This window comes from Ambystoma mexicanum, chromosome 11, assembly GCF_040938575.1.
Source record: "Ambystoma mexicanum isolate Mex_15411 chromosome 11, UKY_AmexF1_1, whole genome shotgun sequence".
Lineage (NCBI taxonomy): Eukaryota > Metazoa > Chordata > Amphibia > Caudata > Ambystomatidae > Ambystoma > Ambystoma mexicanum.
In genome coordinates this window covers 476474453-476499819 of record NC_090934.1, presented here as the reverse complement: position 1 = coordinate 476499819, position 25367 = coordinate 476474453, and the positions used below count along the sequence as shown (strand labels likewise).

General features: G+C 45.0%; 1 protein-coding gene across 2 annotated transcripts in view; it reads left to right on the top strand.

Annotated features, from left to right (window-relative positions):
- The window catches only part of ACCS (1-aminocyclopropane-1-carboxylate synthase homolog (inactive)), a 1238632-nt gene that overhangs the window by 193197 nt on the left and 1020068 nt on the right, over positions 1-25367 (top strand). The window lies entirely within an intron of this gene.

Here is a 25367-nt window from a genome sequence, read left to right as displayed (position 1 = left end):
GGAAAGAAAAATAATAAATGCATAATAAATCACTCGTAATCACAATTAATCTTATATCGTGGAAAAACAATTCTCGTTGAGAGATTGTGCTGTGAACGTTGGTTAGAACCTTGAATTTAAGATTTAATTCTATGAGACTTCTGGGGTGAAGCACCGATTTACACTGGTCGATAAGAACAACGACTCCACCCTTCCCCAAGAGGTCAAGATTCAAAATCAGTCTTTCCAATTCGCCTTTAATCAGCAAGGTTTCGTTTGGTAGACGAGGGTTGCCAACTGGCCACATGTTATCTTGAGCACTTTTATCCAGGCACAGAATGTTTGCAAAGAGCCTTTTTTGCATCATGCCTGCACACAAGTCCCAGAATGGAAAGTGCTTATAGCTAAAAACGCACGGTCTACATAAACATGCTCATGGTGACATGAGACTTGCTGGAAACACTAAAGAAAACTGTTAATGATAGGATTGCCTTGCAAATGGAACAGAAGACCTTATCAAATTAAAAAGTAAAGGAGGTCGTACATTCCACCTTCTGCTTTATCGTTTACCTTTTCTATCCTCTCTCTTCATCAGTGGTACCCTGAAACAACCATATGACTCTAAAAATCAGACATCTCACCTACTAAAAGCTGCAGAGATACGAATCTGATCATTTCTAGTGCATGGTAGCTCTTTTTGTCTAGGTGGAGTTGTGTGACCCCCAAATGACAGAATGGCCACGGATCCATGGCACCTGGTGTGCAGGCCATTTCTTATTCACAGCAGTATGAATGAGTGCCAATCCTTGCAACACTTCTGTAAAATAGCAAAGCTATTCTTTTTCAGCGATTCATCCTTATTCATAATAATTGTGTGCCATTGTGAAAATGTTAAGAGTAGAAAAAAAGCTCTAGTTTTAAAATTCAAACAGCGTGCACAAACTGCATGTTTAGGGATTTTTTAAACCCTGTGAAGTCCTCGGTTTCCCTACTTTACTAGTACAATACGTCAGATGCAAGCAGTGCTAGAACCTTATTTTGTAGTTTTCAAACCATGAGAGGGAATGCAAAAAGGTTTTGGGTATCAACTTGGCTTTGTGGCAATAGTTCAGTCAGTTGAATTTTATTTCTCTACTCCTTCCTCCATCTAAGTAAGGATTTTGATAATTGGGCAGTAGCTTGATTTAGAATTTCAAAAAACAGAATGAGATATTGATTCACATTGTTGAACACTGAATAGCTTCTTGAAAGGGTCTAATCTTGGCAAACTTTACTTAAAATAAAAGCACTACACTTTCCAAATGTTTTGCATATTGACCACCTTGTCTTGAAAAAACAAAAAGAAAAACCTCTGTTTTACATCTACTTGTATGGAAAAGGAAAAAATGAAAGGGATGATCCTTGCATGATGAATGGAGAAAATAACTCCTGTCACTTCAATGCATCTTATCTGATCCATTGTCCGATCATGCCCTTTATTGATAGTTGTTGGGGTTAGTTTATTTGTATTTTTTTGCAGAGAGGCTCTCTGGACACTAACAGTAGCTTTTTAAATTTTCTCCAATTTTTTTAAGGAAGTTTCTGGAGATTCGTTGGTGCCTTTCCTTGGCTTAGCTTTCTGTGAAGGTAGTACTGGTATTGCGTCTTTCCTTTTCCCCAGTGGGTCAGAACCTCCCTTGTCTTCTGTATTAGCAGCAACTCTGTTTGGCAAATGTGGCTCCATTGGTGGCAGAAATCTCAATAAAGATGGCCATGCACCGATCATTGTCCATTGGACACTTACACCATAGATTGCTGCCTAATTTGCCAAAAGATGCCTAATTGTAGGCTCAGTGCTCAAGATTAGATTTTGAAGTGGGAGTATTTTACTCCCTATTCTTTGAAGTTGGGAGTAAAATGATTTTTTGGGAGTAAAAATGTAAGTCCGATTCCCAATGGGAGTATTGCATAAGCAAGTAAAATATGTTTTAACTGGGAAACGGAAATGTTTTTGAAATAATTTCTTTGCACTTATTCATACACATTAAAAAGTACTTGTTTACATCTTCCAATCAGGCAGCAATAATAGCAATTTCTTCCTGTGGTACTACGTGCACTGCTGGTCCAAACACATCCATGGAGCTGTGTGAGTGAAAGCAGGGGCACATGGCCATATGTCTCTCTTTTTTGTATTTTTACTACCTATTTTAATTTTTGGGGAGTATTTGCCTATTTTTGGGGTGTCAAAGTGGCCAATACAACCCTTTTCGGTAGGGCTGGGTAGGCTGAAGTGTATTAAGGGAATCGATCAGGGAGTAACCTCCAAGAAACTTCAGTGTTCGCCAAAGCCTCTTTGGAGGTCTCAGCTTTTGGACTGCAGCCTCTAGAAAGGTTCAGTGGGGGGATTCATCAAATATGGCATTCTCTGTAGTCTGCTCACTCTGACACCCTTGCTGCACATAGAGCATCTGCATCATCACAAGTCTTTGGTCTCATTCTATGACAAGACAGGAGGCTCACATTATGCTATAATTTCTTTATTACTGCCACGACAGCTTTTCAACTTATAACTTTTAAAACTACAACATTTATAACTTATTTTCGGTCCATTTTAGAAATAATATGTAAATTTGGATTTAAAAGTTCTCAAAATCAGGAAAGTTCTCAACATCATGCTTCAAAACCATGGTTCCCATGATCCTCTGGGTTTAGGTAGTCCTGACCTCTACTCCTGCACCTATCAGCTTGCAGGTCAGTCCATAAGAACCCCTCACCCCAGGTCCTTTCCTCTTTCTTTTTGCAGCCCAAGAAAGATAAGTACCTCATGTTTGACAAGCTTCTATATTGGGCTTAATTGCTTTCGTATTTTCTCAGAATTCATTTTATAGGGCGCGCGAGAAGCATACTTGGTGCTATACTAGCGTTAGTGTTACCAGCGCGTGATTGCCAGAGAAGCGCATTTCTTACTCCGTAGTCGACGGAGTGCAGGTGACTAAAACCGCCGTTGTTTGTGAAGTAGGTCGCGTGGCCGTCGCCGCGAGCAAACGCACTCGCCTCAGGCAGTCTGCCCCGCTCCTTTCCATATTACGAAGCCGCGCCGGCGAACCCGGTGAGCATTAGGACCAAAGAGAGGATTATTCTCCCGGCATCCCCTGCGCGCACAATTTAACAGGGAGATCGCGAAGCGGACGGAACTCCACAGCCTCACAAGCGATTTTCATATAAAAAAAACAAAACAAAAGGGAATTATAAATCGAAGGACTGATTCCTTCCAAGACATTTCTCAGTAGAACATAGCCTGTCAGGCTGACGGAGCAAGAGACAAGGCAAGAACTTGTTAAATCCCCTTGGCTGACAACATAGATTTGGCACTGCCAACTAAAAATATGGCTCAATGCAACAGCCCTGGTCAAACTCCATCCACTTCACCAGAGTGGTCTGAAGAGGAATGGGAAGAAGGCCCTTACCAGCAAGATGACCTCTCCCAAAGTTTTAAGCAAGTGCTGGGAGACTCACTCACCAAAGCAGTCTCACAAGGAGTCCAGCCTATCACACAAAGATTGGAAGTCTTGGAGGCTATAATGGCAGAACAGCAAGCTCGCCTCGCCAGAAAAAGAAGAGCAGATAGCCCCGGAGAGGGCCCGTCAGCCAGACACCCCACAGGGGTTGATTTTGAGGGGCGTAAAGCAGCTCGGAAGAGCAAGAACTCTTTGCCCCCCCCACCCTCGCCAACTTGGAAAGGGAGGATACTGCTCCCCAAGGAATGAGCGACCCTGTCGCAAGGCTACAAAGAGCCTTCCTGGAAAAGAAAAAAGAATGCCAGGACAGACTCTCTGCCCCAGGGGTGAACAATCCAGGGGACAACGATGAAGGCTATATGCCTGACGATGAGGGAGGAGATGAGAACGACACCTTCCAACATATCGAAGAGGAGGTCGACCCTCAAGATGGAGATACCACCGCTGACATGTTTGACCCGGAGGCTATCAGGCACCCGAAATCGTCTGAGTGGGTGCCATTGCCTAGAGTGGCAGCTTACATGGCACAGCACATACGTAAACCGCTCGAACGAGAAGTGCGATCATGTATGCGATCAGAGTGTCCCAGGCCAGACTTGCCGGAGAAGCTAGCAGATACACCAGACCTAGATCCTAGGATGGTCACATTTGTAACTAAAACCGCACGAGACATCAGGAAAGGAGTTGACCGTGCATGGCAAGGGTGCCAGGACAAGCTCCTCAATATTGCATGTCCATTAGCCAAAATAATGGATCTAGCGGAGAAAGCAAAAGATACTGGGGCACCAGTGGACGTTCCCGCTCTGGCGAACTGGGCCCAAAGAGCGGTTTGTCTCCTAGGGAACGCGAACTGGGTGCTCTCGTCAGAAAGGAGAAGAGGTGTTTTGCTGAAAATTGACAGCAAACTAAGCGACCTAGCCTCTTACGAGGCAGGCGAAAGTGCCAAAGGCCTGTTATTTGGCAAAGCATTCGCTCAGGAAATGTCTGTTTGTGGGCACATATTCAGCACTGGAGAGGGCCCAGAGTTCAATGAAGATTTTCTCGGGTCGAGTTTTTTACGGGACCGGACGACAGCGGGGTTGTGCGTCCGGTCGCTTCAATTATAACCGCAGACCCCAGGGGCCGCGCGCCCAGTACTGGGAAGGGAAACAAGACACCTTCTTCCCGACCAGATCCAGGTTTCCCAGAGGCCGCAAAGGGAGAGGATCCTATCATCAACCTAATGCATCAGGAGGTGAGTGCAGTGAACATGAGAGTAGGAGGGAGAACCCTTCCGTTTCTAAACGCATGGCAACCTTTGTCGCGCAATGCATGGGTGTTGCAAGCAGTAGCAGGTCTACGTCTAGATTTTGTGGGGAATCCCTTTCAGAGTTCAGAACCATGTCCCATTCACATGGCAAGCGAGGAAGCTGCACTGTTTCACAGCGAACTGCTCAAATTGAAAAACAAAAATGTCATAGAGCGAGAGATTCATGGAGGACCGGGGTTCCTCAGCAATATGTTCTTAGTACACACAGGGGACAAGATACAGCCAGTCATGAATTTAAAAAGTTTGAACGAGTGGCTTGTATAAAACCACTTCAAGATGGAAGGTATCCATCTGCTCCGAGACCTCCTTTGTGCAGGAGATTGGTTGGCTCGCCTCGATCTCAAGGACACTTACCTGACGATTCCGATAGCTCAGGAATTTCAGAGGTATTTCCGATTCTGATGGAACGGAGAAACATGGCGTTTCACATGTCTACCATTCGGCCTAGCATCAGCTCCCTGGGCGTTTACGAAATTGATGAGACCTGTTGCAGCGGCCATAAGAGAGAGAGGGATTCGCATTATTATTTACCCAGACGATATTCTCGTGCTAGGCCCGGACAAGGTGTCTCTCACCAAGAGCGTCCATTGGATCTTCTCGCTCCTGTCATCACTCGGATTTGTAGTGAACTTAGACAAATCCCAATTAGCACCTGTCCAGAACCTGAAATTCCTAGGTTTCAATATAGATACCCTCAAAGCAACGCTCGAGCTTCCACAGCGCAAAGTAAGAGCGATAAAGAAAGAACTCAAGCTCGTGATAGCGAAGAGAGTGATTTCACTAAGGAGCCTCGCCAGGGTAGTGGGTCTGCTTGCAGCCTCTATTGAAGCGATTTTTCCCAGTCCCCTCCACTATCGAGCCCTACAGAGGTTAAAAATAAGACACCTACAAGGAGGACTCGGTTATCATCAATTGGTGACACTAGATGCCGATGCCATTACAGAGCTACACTGGTGGCTCCAGAATATGGAAGCCTGGAATGGCCGAGCTATTTTGGGGGACTCTCCAGACCTCATCATAGAGTCAGAGTGCGAGCAGATCAGGATGGGGGGCCTGATGCGAACACAAGGAGACAGAAGGGAAATAGTCAGAGCAAGAATTGCGACTCCACATAAATTGTCTCGAGTTATTGGCAGGCTCATTCACGGTCCGCACATTCACGAAGGACAGAGACAAATGTTGCGTGCTGCTCAAGATGAACAACATCTCAGCAGTGCGGTATATCAACAAATTAGGAGGAACGAAGTCCAAACTGCTAGCAGAACTGGCAAAAGACTTCTGGCATTATTGCCTCCAGAATCAGATAACAGTCTCAGCAGAATGCTTACCAGGCACTCTCAACGAGGTAGCAGACTGGAACTCGCGATATCTTGTGGATTCCAGCGACTGGAAGCTACACCTGCGAGTCTTCAAGGAGTTGCAGAAACTCTAGGGTCTCTTACATATAGATCTATTTGCGTCCAGACTGGACCCACAAAACTCTGATATACTTCAGCTGGAGAATAGAACCGGGTACAGCTCGCATTCATCCAACCATGGAGCGGAGCGATCCACTATGCCTTCCCTCTGTTTCTCATGATTACAAGAACATTAGCGAAAGTTCGCAGAGAGCAGGTGGAGCTAGTGATTATACTCCCCATATGGAAATCGCAGCCCTGGTTTCCAGTAGCGATGGAACTTTCTACGGATTTTCCGAGGACAGTTCATCATCAGCCGGACCTCCTGCTCGGTCCTGCCGCACAGAGACACCCGCTAAGAACGGCGGGCACATTGCGGTTGATGGCCTGCAAGGTTTCAGGAGAAAGTGGGATTTGCCAGGCATTTTGCATCTCGCTGCAGATTGCATAAGAGATTCCTGGGCGCCTTCCACCATCAGGAGCTACAACGCTGCATGGAACAGTTGGACCCAGTGGTGCACAGAGCATGGTCTGGACCTCGTTTCTGCCCCTGTAGTACAGATACTCACTTTCTTAGCAGAAAAATGTCAAGAAGGTAGCGCCTTTAGGACTATAGGTGTGTTTTAGATTGACTATTTCAGCAGGACGTAACAGAATAGAGAATGCCGCCGTTGGCGAACACCCCACAGTCCTGCGATTACTGAGCGGGATGAAGCTGAAAATGCTTCCTGAACCGAAATACGCAGTATTGTGGGATGTCAGAGACATTTTCACACTGTTCCTCACATGGCCAGAGAACAAACATCTTTCTCAATCCCAGCTATCAGGCGCGCCTTAGAGTATCCAACATGAAGGCACTAGAGATTGATAAGAAAATATTCTACCCAGATGGAGTAGCCTTTACCATCGCTAAACGAACAAAAACAGATTCTAAAATTATCTCCTACCCCTACTTTGTTGAGAATAAGAAGCTGTGCCTAGGACAATGTATTAAACATTACGAAACTGCAACGGCGCACCTAAGACCTAGAGGAGTAACTCAGCTGCTAATAGCGCGTAGAAAGCCTTTCCATGCAGTAGCAACAGTGACAATTGCCAGATGGGTGCGAGAGGTTATGCATTGGGCAGAGATAGACCTAGCCCAGTTTGGCATGCATTCTGCTAGGGGCGCGATGGCGTCTAGAGCCTTTTCAGCAGGGGTGTCCCTTCAGGATATCATGAAATCAGCCGATTGGTCCCCTGAGTCGACTTTTAAGACATTTTACTTCAAGCTTGTGTCTGACATAACTAATAGAGTGGTGGCGAGCTTTGAACAAGCATAATGCGAGCCTCCTGTCTTGTCATAGAATAAAGATTGCCCACGCTTACAGCTCAGGAAGTCTTCATTCTATTAAAGACAAGATTTTGTCCGATGTCTCTAGATCTGTAACAGCAAAGTTTAACATTGCTTACTCACTTGCAAACAAAGCATAGTTTTTGCAAAGCTGCAATGAAGGAATCCTCTCCTTATTCTAGTATTGTCTAGTCTCCTGAGCAAATGCTAGATATTTTCCTTTCACCAGCTTCAATAATCAACTTCCAGAGACTTGAAAAATACACGGCTGCTGAACCAGATCCACTCTCTCTATCATTGAGTGGTATCCCCTGTCCCGAAGAAATGTCCTGGATCCTTTGCTTCACATCATCTTACACATCTTCTCTGCCTAATGGCAACAGAAGGATGGATTCGTCAGACTGGCACCACTCCGCACAAATTTGGCCTGTTAAGAGCAGCCAATACATTAGCACTCCTAGGCCATAATGACATGTTGCTCTGGGATGTACAAAACATTCTGCTTACTTCCTAGCAGACAACTATAAGAATGTTTTGCTTTCACTCAAAGAATGTGTGCTTTTAAGTTTATTACAGAGCCCTTTGCAAACAACCTATCTGCGAGAAGATCACTGTGGTTGAGACTGACCGTTCTGAATATGCAGAAAATCAAAGAAATGTTATTTTAATGGATATTTTCCACTGTCCTATATCTCATATTTTTAAATAGAATTCGAGTCGTAGACTGTTCCAGAAACATTTTCAGCCACTAGGGGGCATTATGCGCATTCCTCTCAACTCACCCGCTTTCGGTGGGTGTCACCCGCCATGTGATCAGTTTTCTCACCCACCAAGCGCCTTACACGCTCCTACAATTCAATGGGTTCTCACCAACCAAAAACAAAGTTGGACATTTTCACCTGCCCTGGGAACACATAAGGTGGAGACTTATGTCTTTAGCTCTGTGCGGATCCCATCACAGTATGTTATGAATCTGAAAAGTAGGAAGCTGACCTGGAAGGTTTGGAACCGGTGACAATGGGCAGGAAGCGGGTGAGCTGAGGGACAGTTAGCATTTCCAGGGCAAGGGTCATGGTCCCTTTTTGTTATCTTTGGAAGCAAGTAGGTAGTTTCTGGGCAATGTCTAGCTTTCCACTGATTGTTATGTTTGTACATGTTTTGCACTCTCCTCACCTGATATTTATAGGCAAGCTCATCTTGCTTTGTGGGCCATTCATCAGTTTCGTGAGATTGCGTCAGTGCCCCCATTGCACCTAAAATGAGGTCGTACAGTTTGTGTATGTATATATTTCTGGTAACACTCATTTACCTCCGTTCTTTTTTTATGTGTGGAAAAGCCACTTCTTAAATTGTGACTGCATCATGTCTCCTAAGTCTGGCTTTAAGCCTTGATCACTAATGCAGGAAAATATTGGTTTCTGGCCCCAACAGATGCAGTGTGTGGTGTCTTGGGCAGGACTAGGATAGATAACATTGGGCTTCCTCCCACGGGACCCTTAGTTTGTGAAGTAACAGGTGCCAAAGTTGGTCTAGCTCTGAGCAGGATGGGCAAGGGCAGAGGTGATCCCTCTCTCTTATGAGCAACTCTTCTCTGCATATGGATCCAGCAGAAAGAACTGAAGACAGAACATTTGCCTGGAGCGGAAGGCAGAGATGAGAAGAAAAGATGGCAATCATGCTGTGTGCCTTCTTCTCACCATCATTCTTTGTCCTCCTCCGATCACCATCACAGGCCCAAGGCTTCTGTCCAAGCATCATGTGAGTCTGCCTCTGCAATGTTAAGTTCTGACATTCCTATCTTTCCTACCTCCTTTTAAAGTGCTGCTGAATTGGGACCTTCTAGTTAGCCATGCTGGGTGTTGTCAAAAAGGCGCCGGTCTTGACCAATTCTTATGCCCTCTGCTCCTTTATTGGACAGTGGTGACTTAACAACTGCTCACCCTCATGCTTGGTCACAAGTCTCATACAGTCTTTGCCACCACTGTGTCGACCCCTATGCTTGCAACTATAGTTTTAGTAGTGATGGTACTGCTGCCCCTGGCTTCAGCATCTAGATCTAGCAGCACCATTCCCTCTGACTTTGGTGACTCCATCTATTAGCTTTAATAGAGGCCCTGGCAGGGTTCTCATTATTTAACACATTTCTCTAAACGAGGGCTGCCTCGCTCAGTGCCACTCTGGCCAGGTTATATTTGATCTCCGTGGTGGAATAAAATGGCAATGAGACCTAGAATCAGCTGCAAAGAATAGTAGCTTTTGACCTCCCTCAGGAGTTACGGACGGATTCCCTAGTTGGTATTATTCCTAGGGACCTGGTCCAGTGCCTGCATGAGATAATGACCTTAGCACTTCTCTGGATTTGGAAATTAGACTGATTCCATCCCCTTTGAGGGTAGATTTCAGGTGTTTCCAGTGTGTAGTAGCAAGAGCTGTGGACTTTTTGGGCCTCATGATTCCCAAGGTGACACATGTCCTTGACTGAACTTAAAATGTTAGTCTTGCAGTGGCCATTGTATATGCCAGCTGACTCCAGGACCACTTCTAAAACACATGGACCACCCCTACTAGGTCCATTATTCTTTCTATCGATCATACACCACAAAGTTTAGGTGTTCTGGTTTCCATTGTGGGTGCACTCCTCACGGCTTTAGCAATGATTGCGCCAGACTGTGACTTCTTGTTTGTTTATTTTTTAAAATATTTTTTTACTTGATTATATTCATAACCTCACAACAACTGCACAGTGTCACATTTCCACGCAACAATACCATTTAATAGTTAGGTCTCACCGAATTTCAGCCACATTTCCCCCTTACCATTCCCCGTCCAACTCCCCCAGCACCAACATTACAGTTAAAATCATCCTCATCTCAGTGTGTCGTGCACCTCCCTCCCACCCCCCATCTGTCTAGAAACCCCATCACACAATCTGGGCTGTTGAAGTGGTCTCTCGCTTACCACTCACTAGCCAAACCAGCTCTCGTCCCTTCCTTCATTGATCCCAGCTGTGTACTCTACTTCCTTATCCAGATCACTTCTTAGTGGGACCAAATATCTGTTTGTCTACTCCTGGTCTGCAGCGCTGCAGCAAACTGGGACTCCTTCAGTTTGCTGTTAGACATAGCGCACAGACACTTTTTAGAGTGGGTCAAGGACCTTTCAACCAGGATCTGTCTATTAGTGAGCTTGCCATCACTGATGCAATTCCTAAGACTCTGTCTCATTCTCCTTCAAATATGCCAGGTCGCCAGCTAAAGGGGGGCCTCAGGGACATGATCGCCTACGATTTTCATCTACCATATTTGTTGCCAAACTTTTTTCATCCTAGGACATTGCCAAGCCAAGTGTATGAAATCTGCTTCTTGTTCGTGCCACTTACTGCATTCGGCTGATATCTCTGGGTAGTAGGATTGGAGCCTAAAAGGGGTGTTAGTACATTTGGTGTAAGGACTTATAGGGTGTGAGCCTGTGTCTGTTATTCATCTCTTTTCTTCTGGGTTACATACAAGCAGATTTCCACCGGCGATCCGCGATAGCCCTACACAGAGTGTTCTCCCATTTGTTCCATAAGTTATTCAGTTCCTCCACCATTTGTGTTTTGATGATTTTGTATATTGATGATACCAGTGTGGTGTATCTGGGTGGTTCCATTATATGTTAAGCTTTGGGTGATGGGAATGGTTCCCCAGGGATGCTCTGGAACTGTCTGAATCAAGTGTTTGAATCTGTAGTATAATTATTATAATTGTTCTTTTATAGCGCTGAATATCAGGGACCAGTTTCTAAGCGCAAACCTGGGATTCATACCTGTGTTGCTATGCCCTGTTTGGCTTCCAAGACACATGCGTTGCCCCTGAGCTATCCTCCCTGCCAAGGAAAATAGTGTTTGCATTCTATGCCCCACGTTCTTGGAGTTGCTGAAAGCATATGCCCATCTACGAATATCTCCTGCAGTGTATGTATATTTAGTCTATTAAAATGGGACTTGAACAATCCTTCGAATGTTATTTCAATCCCTCACTGCATGTATGGAGAATTTTGGAGAGAAGAGGCGTTTCTCCTCCAGCACTTTTGTGATTTTTATCCCACACATGGAATGTAGTGTCTACAGGCTGTACTTCCTTTGCTGTGCTTATATTTGCCCCAAAGTATAGACGTCAGGCTGTCTGAGTGTGTTGTTGCTCTTCCGATCCTGACATGGGGATACTCCAGCGCTGTGGTGTACCACCATGTTGCATATTATGCTTGCGCCGCTATAAGAACTTTTTAGAATAGAATAGATAATAGACTTAAAAAAGGTCTGGGTAGTCTAGGCCACCGCTCTCGTACGGTTTGTCAGTATGTCATAGGCTATCCTGGGTTGTTTGCCTGCCCAGACGAAATTGATCATCATGCTTTTAATTCTGTGGCAGAAGATAGTGTTGGGGATTATAGGTCAGTTATTGAAGATGTATTATAATGTTGGCACCACCACCGCCATTTCTGCCAGAGATATTCTAGCCGCCTGTAAAATTGGTAGAAAAATTCAAGCATTCACCTTGGCTTCCATAACATTAGGGTTTTGGTGTAATTTTCCATGTTCAGGGTGACCATGTTAGTTGATACTGCTATTCCAAAGTACTTAATGCCATCACACACCATTTGAAGTTTGCTAGAGTGTCTTCCTGTTTGGTGCTGGATGTGAAGGGCAGTATCTCTGACTTCTTGTCATGATCTCTGCTTCCAAAAGGTCAGGGTTTTCCCAACTCCCTTGGAAGCAGATCCATAACCCAGGTTCCGAGTGCCAACCAGTCCCAATTGGGACCTTTTGGACCCAGTCCTGGCGCCAGTGGCACCAGGCTCATAAATATGCCCAGTCCCAGCGCTGGAAGCGCCGGGCTCATAATGCTTGGGTGGACTTACCTGCAGCAGACCATGCTGCTTACTTGCCTGCCAGTTGAGCCTCTGATCCCCTTCTGTTTGGAACTACTTTTCCTGTTGGGTGGGGCTGGAGCCACTCCCTAGATTCAGAACACTGGAACTCTTCTGGAAAGCAGGAACTCTTTTCTTACCTAGGCGTGGCTGTGGAAGGAGACACCGAAGCACTACAGGAGGCTATTTAAACCACACCCGGTGGATGAATCTTGCTTTGCGTTATTCTCCAACCTCTGCAGCAGAACGCTCATCGTGTCTTCTGCATCCGGTCCTGGGCCTAAGGAAAAAGGCTAACCATCATGAATCCAGTCTTCAGCAACACCTATAAAGACAAGAAAGAACAGGTTAGCATTCCGGCATCTGAAAGGCAAAGGCTTACCATCCTGAATCCAGTCTTCAGCAACACCTATAAAGACAAGAAAGAACAGGTTAGCATTCCGGCATCTGAAAGGCAAAGGCTTACCTACTCTTCGTGCGCTCCGGAGGTCTTCACACTGCATTCAGGCATCTGAAAGACAAAAGCTTACCAACTCTTTGCACGCTCCGGAGGCCTTCGGCGCTGCATCCCGCATCTGAAAGACAAAACAAGGTGTGTTAAAAGACATTGGGGAACTTTAATACTCACGTGCCATTACTCCTTTCCACATCTAATCCAGTGGGTATTCCGGCACCCTGCAGCCGCTCCGAACTCGTACCTGCAAAATAAAAAGACAGTTAGAGCGCATCGTGAAGCAGGCAACAAGCGCTTACTTACGTGCTTCCAGGCGCTTCTATTCATCACACGGGCTCCATCTTCAACTCACTTCAGCCCGTCATCCGCCATCGCCGGAACCCTGCAAAACAAGAGACATCATTACTAAAGACTTTAAAGACATTTGAATGACTCAAAACTTACCGTTCGTGCAGTAAACGACGGACAGCAGTCCTCTGAAGTCAAGAGGCCTGCGCTACCTATCCAGTGAAGAAACTGGTTACAGCACCCTGCCCCGAGGCAGATGGAGAGCTCGGCATTCACTTACCTAAGGTGAGAGCGTTAACCTTTGGGGGTCTACAGGAGAGGAGAAGAGGAAAGAGATAGGGACACCCCAATAACCCCAGTTCATTAACCCCATATTTTCTATCTGCAGACATCTTACTCTACACGTCAGTCATACAGTGCACAGAGGTCCAGCCCAAGAGCCAACCAGGTGCTACACATCACCTTTGGAGATACGGTAGTCGCCCAGTCAAGACCGGCGCCTCTGCGAGAATCAGGTGAGCGTTACACTTCTCCCAATAGGGTGCTGTACTTGTCCACATCCACCATGATTGCGTGAGGTTATGCTTAGGTTCCTTAACGTACAAAAGCATATTGTCTGCGTACAGAGATATAATGGTTACCCTCAAGTAGTTTTGTTTCCCCTTGTGACTATGAAATTCTCTAATATAACATGCCAAGGGTTCTGATCGTTATCTGATCACTCAATTATTTCTACCACGATTGACCTTTCCTCACCACTTGTTTCACCCATTACTAAAAGGAAATGTACATCTTCAGCCATACCCCCTTTTTCTCTGACCTACAGTTCTCACTCTTCTCCTTCATACCCAGTGCCTCTTCCACCAACCCTGCCTTCTCTAGCTTCCAATCCCTACTATACGACTCATTCTCTTCTCACTTCCCACTACTTACTTTCACCCCAAGTCTCAGCATCCTCAACCATGGGTCACCCGTATCATTTGCTCTCTCCGCACAGACATGTCGGCTGCTGCACAAATGGAGGCATGCCCACTCTCATGAGGACCTACAACTTTACCTCTCTGCCCTGAACACTCTCAAATCCACCTAACCCTCATTGACTCTCACTCCAACCATCCTCGTCAGTTACAGGGCTCCCTAAACTCACTCCTGATTCCTCCAAAGTCTGACTATCAACTCCACTCTGACATCAAATGACCTAGGTGAATGATTTGCTGCAAACATTTCCTAAATTAGAAACTCTCTCCTGACCTTGTTCACGCTCCTTCCTCCATTTTACACTCCACCTACTCTACCATCATCCTCTGCCTATATCTCCCACTTTAGTCACACTAATACTGACAAAGTCCTATCTCTATTGATGAAGGCTAACCCCTCTTGTGACCCACCAGACCCTCTTGATCCTCCAATAGACAAGCCTTGAATGGCCTCTCATCTCGCTGAACTCATTAACCTGTCCTACGACTCTGCTTGCTTTCCCTCTGTTTCCAAAATAGCCATTGTCACCGCTCCTTAAAAAGCAAGGGCCTGACCCGAACGTACCCGATAACTTTCGCCCTGTATCTCCCCTTCAGCACTTCTCTAAAGTGTTTGAAAGGATTGTGTACAACCGTCTTACCAATTTCTCAGACATCCACAACCTTCAAATTCCCATACAAGCAGATTTCTGCACCGGTCACTCCACAGAAACTGCTCTCAGAAATGTGTCCAACTTCATTGCCTCTGCTAAGCACCCCAACCTATCCTCTATCCTAATTCTCCTTGACCAGTCTGCTGCCTTTGACACTGTCAATTCACTCTAATCTCCTTGATACTCTTTCTTCTTGGGATTCAAATTTGAGCCTTTACCTGGATTGAATCCCACCTTGCACCTCGCCAATGATAAGTCTCATGGAGCAACACTCCCTCTCAACTTACTCCTCTAACTGTTGGTGATGCACAAGGCTATTTCTTGGGTCCGCTCCTCTTTACACTCTACACATCAGCTCTTGGAGCACTAATCTCCTTCTTTGGGTTCTCGTACCAACTCTTTGCAGACTATATACAAATCTTCTCTTTTCCTGAACTCTCCTCTGATCTATCAAATTTCCAACTGTCTTTCTGCCATTAAATTGGATGACTACGTATTCTGATGTTAAACTCTACCAAAACAGAGGTCCTCTACTTTTTTGCCAAAAGCTTTCTCTCAACTCTTTTGCCTATCCAGTTCACACCTGACACGCACCCCTATTCTTCTTCAGTTAGAAACCTCAACATCATCTATGACGCTTCTTACACCTTCTCTACTTTCATCTCCAAAACTGGAGCAGCAGCTCGCCTCAACCTCTTAAATATTAGAAAAATCAGGCACTTCCTTCCTTTCAACACCGCCAAGCATCTCCTAACCATTCTTGTCTTCTCTAAACTGGACCACTGTGCCAGCATCCTCTTTGGTCTCCCCCGTTATGCTTTCTGTCCTCTCAACAAGATCATTAACTTTGCTACCAGGACTCTCTTTGAACTCCCTAACTTCACACCTACCTCCTTGTACCATAATCAGGCTGGATGGCTAACTATGCAAAACAGGGCCAGATTTAAATGTCTTCCTCTGGTTCACACATTATCCACAGTAAGGCACCACTGTTTCTATCCTCCTCTATCCAACTCTACCAGCCTTCGCGTAAACTCTGCTCTGCCTCTTTGACTACCCTTGTGGCTCATCACCCTCCCTGTTTGCTCTTGCTTCCGTTCTTTCACTCTTCTTGCTCCACTTGCATGAAATTCCCTTCCTCTGCACATCCGAGAAAAAGTCCACACAGATTTGTTCAAAACCAAACTAAAAGCCTATCTCCTAGCCTCCGAGTTATCCTCTTAACCTACCTCTCATCTGCCGGCTAGCTAACATTGTCCCTCGCCTCTAACCTGCCCCTGTGTCTCAATTCCTCTGCCTCCTCTTTAGCACTTCATCCATCATGGTCCCATCCCGAGCACAGCTGGCCGTACCGCCTACCTGCACTTAAAAATGTGTAATGTTGGTTGTCCTTATTATGTGCATGTCCACTTATGTATTGTCCCCGGTGGCTGTTCCATTTACTCCACTTCACTCCACAACCTGGTATAATGTCCCTCAAACTCACGCCAATGTGCTTCCTGTCAAATATGATTTCTTATCTATTGCACGTTCTTTTGTGATCAAAGGAGCATTGTTCCTGTTGTATATAAATAAATCCTACCACTGACTGATCCAGAAAAGTGTACCTTCACTGATTGTGCTGAATTAAGGGCATCATAGTAGTGCTTAAAGATCCCATTGATTCTCTCGTCTCTCACTTTCTCACCTGTCTGCGTTTCATTCTCTATGATGTCTATGTTTTCCCTTTTCTTCTGGACCACCCATGCCAGTGTCCTGCTCGGGCGATCCCCTTCTCGATGTTCTGTAGCAATGGCCGGGCCCGCTAAGTATTTAACCTCACTGGACTCTAATCTAGTGAATTCTTCTTCGGCCTCCCGTAATCGAGAGTGGCAGAGGAATTAACTGATACTGACTGTTCCGTTTCCAATACTTTTATTTCTGCCTCTAGACGCGAGAGGGTTCTTCTCATTGTTTTCAGATTGCCTGCCTCTTTGGACATGCAAATGCCCTCAATACAGACATTTAATGCCTCCTATATTGTGTTGAAATGATCAGTCAAGTCAATATTGTGATGGAACAACTTCTCTATTTCCTAAGCGAGAATCTCCCTGTAAACTGTATCACTCACCGCCTGATTTCTAAACCTCCATCTGGGAAACCTGGCTCTGGGCTGCACAGAGGAGTGATCGGACAGTGTTCTTGGGAGAATCTCACATTCCTTGGAATTCCTCGATGTCTCTGGGGAGACAATCATATAATCAATGCAAGATGCCAAATCGAATAGTATGTATATTCTCTCTTCGAGGGGTGTCTGCCTCCAAGAGGATCAAGTGTGATATTCAGCAATTTGCCCCCAAACCTTAGCTGATTTCCCTGCGTGTCTCTGGAAGGAGTTTGACCTATCTAGGTCTGGCTTGAGTTTGAAGTTGAAATCGCCTCCTGTTATTATTTTGTATCACTGTTATTTGTGTATGTGACTTGCTTATTTCTGAAATAATTTGGTTGAGACCACAGTCTGGGCCTATAAATTGATTAGCACCACTCCGAGCCCCTGCATTTCATAAGATACTGACCTCCATCACTTATCTTATTGTGTAGTTTGTATTGCACCGATGGGTGTATATATGTAGCTACCCCTCTGGAGTTGATGGAGTGGGGCCTGTAACCCCCAATCTTGCACGCTGTTAGTCCATCTTCCAACCCAAGATGTGTTTCCTGAAGAATAAGTACCTGCACATGGTGTCTCTGCGCAGATCTCATTATTTGCCCAATTTCTTTTGGTTTTTCATCTCCCTTATATTCCATGACATTACTCCATGACATTACTGTGTTACTATCTTGCGTCACCCCAGTGTGTTTATCTCTCCGACCTTGCATGTTCCCTTGCAGCCCCCTGTCTCTGGGGGAAGTGGTTTGTGGTGTGTGCCTTACTTATCACTGTATCTCTGTCGCTGCCCTTGCTACCTAACCTTGAGGATTGACACTGTGCTTTAGCGTATAATGGCCCGTTTAACCATCCAGCCCCCACCCAAGCCAGAAACCTTAAAGGAGAGTTCCGGGACTTTTTTTTTATTGTCCCTACGGGTCGGCCATGTGTTTGTAAGCATAAATCGGTAGATCGTAGGAAACTTTCCTATGGACCTTACCCGACTTTTCGCCCATTATCGCACTCGAAATCAGCCTCCATTTTGTGATAATCCTATCATTCCGCCGCATCGACCTGGCTCACCTGCCTTTGCGGCACTAAATCAAATCCCCCGCCCCTGAAACAGACTTTATCAAAACATTCATATTCCCCGCCTCTATCCGTGACGTGACTGAGCTGCGTAGGCAAACGCGCCCAGGCGTCTTCTACGCGACTCCACACAGACCCCGGAAATCAACACAGATCAGCTCACAATACAGCGCGCCACAATTCGGAATATGAAACTGTACTTTGAAATCAAACCGCAAGATTGTAAATGTGGTAAAGTACATTTATTTGACATCAAATGTTTAGAGAATATTCAGCGATTTACATTTTTATTTGCTCACGTTCCAAAAAGTTCGTATTGAGGAACGCGATGGTCCTTTGCTGTACACAGGGTCTTAGAGCATCTCACAATACAGCGCCACAATTCGGAATGTGAAACCGTGGTTTAAAAGCAAACGGCAAGATTGTACATTTGGCAAAGTACGTTTATTGGACATCAAATGTTTAGAGAATATTCAGCGATTTGCATTTTTCTTTGCTCTCGATCCAAATTAGTTCGTCTTGAGGGAAGCGATGTTCGTGTGCAGTACACAGGGTGTTGGTTTACGATAAAAATAAGCTCTTCGGTCGCACTGATAATCGCATGGCTGTTCCAACAACCAGGCACTAGGCCACCACAACGGTAGGTATGTTGCATCTAACCGTTAGTACCGCGTAAGGGCATACTTGTACTTGGCGATCGTCCCATAAAATGGTCAGGGTGGTAACGTTGTTCACGCGGAGAAGCAACTGGCGGCTGTAGAACCCGTCCGCAGGTGTCTGGTACTCGTGACACAGACAGTAGTGAATGATGTACCTAAAAACATAAAAAATGAAATTAGTCTCACCATCAGATCCTTATTAAAATCATAGCGAGGACAGCGCTACTGGGTGTACACAAGTGTTTAAAGGCGTGGCGAGGCATGGAGGGGGGGGGGAGTGGAGTACAAGGTAAGTAGCATAAAATAATAAATAAATAGGGCCAGCTGGTGGCAAGTGCAAGGTAAGTGCAGAACAAGTGCTGGGAAGGGGCGGCTGTAGGATACTGAGACAGTCCCCCAGTGCAGGGGTTGACAGGGAGGCAGTGCAGGTGGAGAGTGGAAGGGCCCAGGACCGAGGTCGCAGACAGTGGACCAGTTGTAGCAGGGGAGAGGGAGAGAGAAAGCAGAAGCAAAGAGGAAGGTTTTGAGGTGCTTCAGTAAAAGCAGATGTTTCTCCTCAAGATAGTGCGCGGTAGAAAACAATATGCCACATAGAACGAACAAGTACAACTGAACCCGTCTTTAAAGCCACTGTATAGTAATGAAATTGCGGTATAAACTCATCAAAAGTTACTTACATTATATTTGCATTTTCCATTGTGTCTCTGTGTAGGGCAGACCCGAAACACCACTCCTTCTTTGCCGACGTTACTTCTTCTAATTAACGTGGCTCATCGTTTCGTTTCTGAATTTTTATTCATTATCTTTTCTTAGTCTTTCAGGATGGTCCCGGCCTGTCAAGGTCAAATCACAATAGAACCTTATATTGGGTCGTGGGCCGTTCCGCCACCCGAGCAAAACATCAAAGCAGCTGACCTTCACTTTGAGCGAGCACACATTTCTAGTTAGCTGCAGTTAGTTTTAGGGACATCTTGTCTGCGTGCCTTTTTTTTTATTGTCCCTATGGGTCGGCCATGTTTTTGCAATACGGAAACATTCTATAATTTTTGTAAAAATGATTTATATTACTGTTTGGTTTAATTGCAATGGGCCTGCAACATGAGGAGACTCGAGAGAACAGACAATCAAATTACAATCATTTAAACCGTGATGTGTATTTCTCAATGAGCTCTGCTTTAGGTGGACATGGAACAGAGGCAATGTTGGGTGGCAATGCAGTTGTCCCCTGCATAGGTTCGTTCACCACTCCATGTATGTGCCTATCGAGGACATCTACGATAAGTCTCTCAATAAACTCATATTGCATATCCTCAAACACTGGTTTGATCACCCATTGTTTACTTCTTTTAGTGAAGGCCTTATTGTAGCGAAGCGTCCCTAAAGTTCCGGTCGTCCTACTTTGTTGACGGCCAACATTATGGTTATGTGCCAAGACCGCTAAAAGAGTCCGATTTATCATGCCTTCCATGCCAAAATGCAATCTTTTGGGCCTGTACTTGAGGCACATATTGTGGAACACCTCCAAATCTCCTGTGTGGCAGAATTCCGTGAGTCCCCTCAAAGCTTTTGTTATAGTTTTATCAAATACAATCTTTTCAATGGCTTTGTGAGTGGGTGATGAAGGAATCAACCACTTCTTCTTCCGTGCCTCCTCTGTGGACAAATGGCCATGTTCACATTTGTGGAAATGCTCATTTGTCGACCATCGATGTACGTTGCTACAGTGCAACATTACTGACCGCCATTTTTCCAGTAGAATTTCCAACGACCCTTCACATGTTTTTGAGCTCCACCAAAGATGGTTGCTGATTGACTTGGACCACTGTGAAATACCTTGCAATTCTTTTTTTTTACCTGCAGCAGACAATTTTTTATTGATTGATTTTGCAAGATGCCAAACGTCAAATTGGTGATTTATATTTTTGTACTGTTCTCTCATTGTCTTGGCAATTGAAACGTGTCTGTCCGTGGCTATCAGGTCGATCACCATTCCCCGCGATTGTAGTTCTTGCAATGATGCTACAAAGCCAACTTTCTCCATGGCCACTGAGGATGTACTTTGTGACACCTGCACGACCACCGAACTCACAATTTTCTTACTTTCCATGTCCTGAAAGTGGTAGGTGCAGTACTTGGCTGAAAATCCTGGGCTGTCGCACTGTCCATCACCGGCTAGCCTGAAGCGTTTGCCCGCGAATGTACTTTCCATTGACATTTTTTCCATTCTCCAAGCTTCGCTGATGGCTGGAAATAGATAATCGGTTTGGTATTTGTAGAACTGACTTTTCGCAATGAAATGGATTCCCACAAACTGAAAGAAATACTGTAACTTTTTAAAACTTGAACCACTAAAAAGTGCGGCCGCTGCACAAAGTAGATTGCCTGCTGGCAGTTGCCCCAGCATGGGTTGTGCAGACCATGCGAACGGATGATATTGTGTACAGGTGGCATGTATTTTAAGGTTAGTGCCTCGAATTGCACGAGTCACATTAATCAATGGCTCCCCACATACTTCCCCACCAACCGAATGCCCACATTTCATCATCATAATAATATCCATCAAACAGCTATCGAATACAATGAATTTGGCCTCTTTCCTTATACTGTCACTCTGCATCCCAGCTGGTTCGGCCTGTAACGTTGAGGACATGTCACTCGCATGAAAGGTACAATCTCTGATATCGTCTTCCGCTATGCTGAGTGATATTGATGGTGTTTCATTGTCGTCCACGTCATTCTCTTCCATTGCAACATCTGTTCCTTGTCCGGAGATGGGAGAAAAAAACAATGTCTTCAACTTTCGCGCGCTCTTATTTTTTGCGGGTGTGGATTCTGTGAATTGATCTCCGACTGCATCCAAACTACCAGGAGGACATTCACTATCAATGGCTGGTGGTGGTATAGCTCCGTTGTCAATCACTTCATATTCTTCCCATTGGCACGATGCATCTCCAGTCTCAAGTCCCTGCCAAAAGGTTTGACAAGCAACATCTCTCGTTCGCTTCACTGTCTGTGTAGATCTAGTTCTTACACCCACTCGCAACTAGAGGACAGATTAGAAAAGGGATGTTCAGTTTAAACACAACTTACAGTATTGAACTATTGACAGTGAAAGACAACATAATATAGTGAACAGGACACTAACCTTCTTTTGCTTTCTTTTCTTTGAAACTTTCTTGCCTCGAACTTCAACATCTGGACGCTGTTGCTCCGACTCGTGTGTGCATGTCTCCACTTCCTCTCGCGCTGCAACGACTATATTTTCATGATAAGCACATCCATCACTCACTGAGGCTCCATCGACTCCCTGAAACATAGAACTTTCATTAGTATGTATAATAATATTGAAAACACAAAATGTACTTGGGGACCAATACCCATACGTACATCTCAATAGCAAAACACGAATGAACGCATTGTGTAGAACATTCAAACGACAATAGTTCACGCATTGTTGATCTAGTTAGATTGAACTGTCAAGATCCATACCTCGGGCTCCGCATAGACTTCCATTGATGATATTATTGAAGATGACGCTTCAGCAACTCCCTGAAACACAGTAATTGCATTAGTATGCTTTTCTATTTTGTTAAAAAGAACATAAACTTTGAGCAGGCGTCAACGGCTCATCTAAATAGACCTGCACAAATGATCAGTTGTCTAAAATAAATAATGGATATGTAAATATGATTCGATTTGCTCGATCGTTGGAAGTGTCACCACCCAGAGATCTGCATCAACTACTAGGGGTGATGTTCTTGTAGAAGAAGCTCCGTCATCTCCCTGAAACATAGTACTTGCGTTAATAAAGAAGGAAGTATAGCGGATGTAATCACGTCATATGATTTCGCTTGATCGAACTGTCAGTATCCATACCTCGAAATGCATAAGAACATCAAGGGACGATGTAACTGCGGTGCACACTTCTGCAAGCTGTTGCGCCGACCCGTAACTGCATGCTCCCCCTTCTACTTGGACTAATGCTCCATCGACTCCCTGAAACATAGGACTTTCATTAGTAATGAACACAATATTGAAAAAAGAAGACAAATAGGAGGGCGACGACAGAAGGACATATCAATGGCTAAAAACGAAAGAAACATTGTGTGTAACAATCACGCTACAAGAATGCAAGATCTGATGATCTCCATCGATGGAACTGTCCGGAAACGTACCTCGAGCATCTGAGTGACATCTACGGTTGTCGTCAATGCGTTGGACTCCTCAGCATCTCCCTGAAAGACAGTACTTGCATTATTTTGGATAACAATAATTATAACTGAAAACAAAGACTAGAGGACGAGTACAAGGGTGTACCATTAGGTAAAATAATTACACGATCAATTAAAACTATTGATTTACATGCCTAAAACAAGTCAGTGTCAGAATAGCTAAGTAAGATTACCCGATAGGCGCTTGAAGTGGCTGATGACTGCAATAACGACACGGATGGAGAATCTTCCGCCTTCATATTGAGTGGATACATAAATGGGGAAATTATTGTTAGCTAATGCTACACACTACCGCAAGGCCGAGAGATAAATACGTAAACTTGACTCACCAGTGGAGGGATGTGGACGAATAGAGTGGGAATAGCGGTTGAGAGCAATTTTCGCCTCGCTCGCGGTGTTTTCTTCTTTATTAGCAATGATGCGGAGTACATGTCTGGGCTAAAGTGCCTGCTGCAGATGCGGTATCGATCACCCCTCTTGTCCGCAAAGACTTCTAGGACTCTACTTTCTAGCTCAGAGGCTGGATATCCGCAATATCGGACCCATTCTCTTATCTGATCTATTGTCTTAGGGAAAACATGCATTATAGTACCTTCAGATTTGTTATGGGTCTTCGAAGGGCAACCGCCAATGGAACAGGCAGGCATTATGGAAAGTTCTGAAAAGTAAAGATCAACAATTCTCTATGAATACCAATGTGTTAAAACAGTAAATGACACATAAAAGGTTCAATGCAAGGTCCGTTTTGGTTCTTGGAACTATACACGTTATTCACATGCGGATAAGTATTTCAATAACTTTCAAAAAATAGAAAAAGTAATTTGACTAAACTCAGAACATGTGACTAGTTCCTTGCATGTACTGTCGTGAACGAAAAGAAAACATGGATGCAATTTGATGACTACTAGCAAATAGATATAAATTAAAAAATTGGACGCAAAATGATTATGGTACATGGACTTACCTTGACGAACAAACAGTTAGATGCAGGGATCAGAGTAGTTTCTTGTCGTAGAACAGGGAGCAGTTCACAGGTTGCAAACTGACGAGTTTGCTCAAAGTGGTCACGGAAGTTCACAGAGACGAAGAGCAGATAACCAGCACCTTCACGGGTTGACTAGCAAAGCGCAAAGAAGTTCTCATTAGAAATATGAAGTGGGTTATAAAGAATTCGAACCAGGGGTGTGTTTGTGAATGAATGACGTGTATATGTCGTGGCATTATGTGGATTGCAGGGGGCCGTCCAGCGTGAGGGGGATGCTTGGCAGGAGACACGGGGTCTGGAGGTAGACATGGGAACAACAAACCCATGCTCTATAGACCACTTTGAAGTGTACATGGTCTTTGGCACCTCTTGGCCTTTATCGCTCCCTGACAGCTCCACTTGCCAGCAGCGCAAGTACCCCGGTGCAAACTGCCTTTGATAGGGCGGGGGGTGGATCGGGGCGGTGGTCGTGCAGACAAGACACAGGAAGACTCGTGAATGGAGACACACTTATGTGGATTGCAGGGGGCCGTCCAGCGTGAGGGGGATGCTTGGCAGGAGACACGGGGTCTGGAGGTAGACATGGGAACAACAAACCCATGCTCTATAGACCACTTTGAAGTGTACATGGTCTTTGGCACCTCTTGGCCTTTATCGCTCCCTGACAGCTCCACTTGCCAGCAGCTCAAGTACCCCGGTGCGAACTGCCTTTGATAAGGCGGGGGGTGGATCGGGGCGGTGGTCGTGCAGACAAGACCCGTTTGCCGCAGGGCCTCACCAAGGAGAGGCCATCTAACTGAATGTAAGAGGATGGCTGCAGGATCTACTACATGGAAGGCAGGGGGGTGAGTTTATAAATACCTCACCCTCCCAGGAGAATATACACTAGATTCATTTAAAAAATCAAAACAACCATTGTTAAAATATATGTTGGGCTTTATTTTAGATTTTAATTAAACATAAATAATAAACATTACACATTGTAAAGTTGAGGTTGCAGCACATCGAGGGAAAATCCGCGGTATTGTCCACTGTCACTGGGGAAATGTTGTCTAATGGCAAGTACCGCACAGGCAGGTATTACTCTCCGAACGCGGTGTCCGAGCCTCCCGTGAAGCCACCAAGTGAAGCAACGATAGGCCACCAGCCTGTACCACCTGTGAAAAAAAAAGATGCAAACTGTATTAAACTGACCAAACTTTCTTATCAATGTCGATTCAGGTAACACATGTCATTTTCCTTAGAAAAAAATTATATCTAGAAAATGCACTATATGGAACCAATTTACATGCGTTCCAATGATATGTAAATGTAATTTTATATGTGGGAGACGACCATGAAATAGTGGTGGCATCACTGACATCACAAACAGAGTATACTTACTCGTTACTCGGATTACGCGGACGAACAGTGCCACGAAGTTCGTGCATAAGCACCATCATCATCCTCAACACTGTCCGTGAGAGGCAGGCTTCC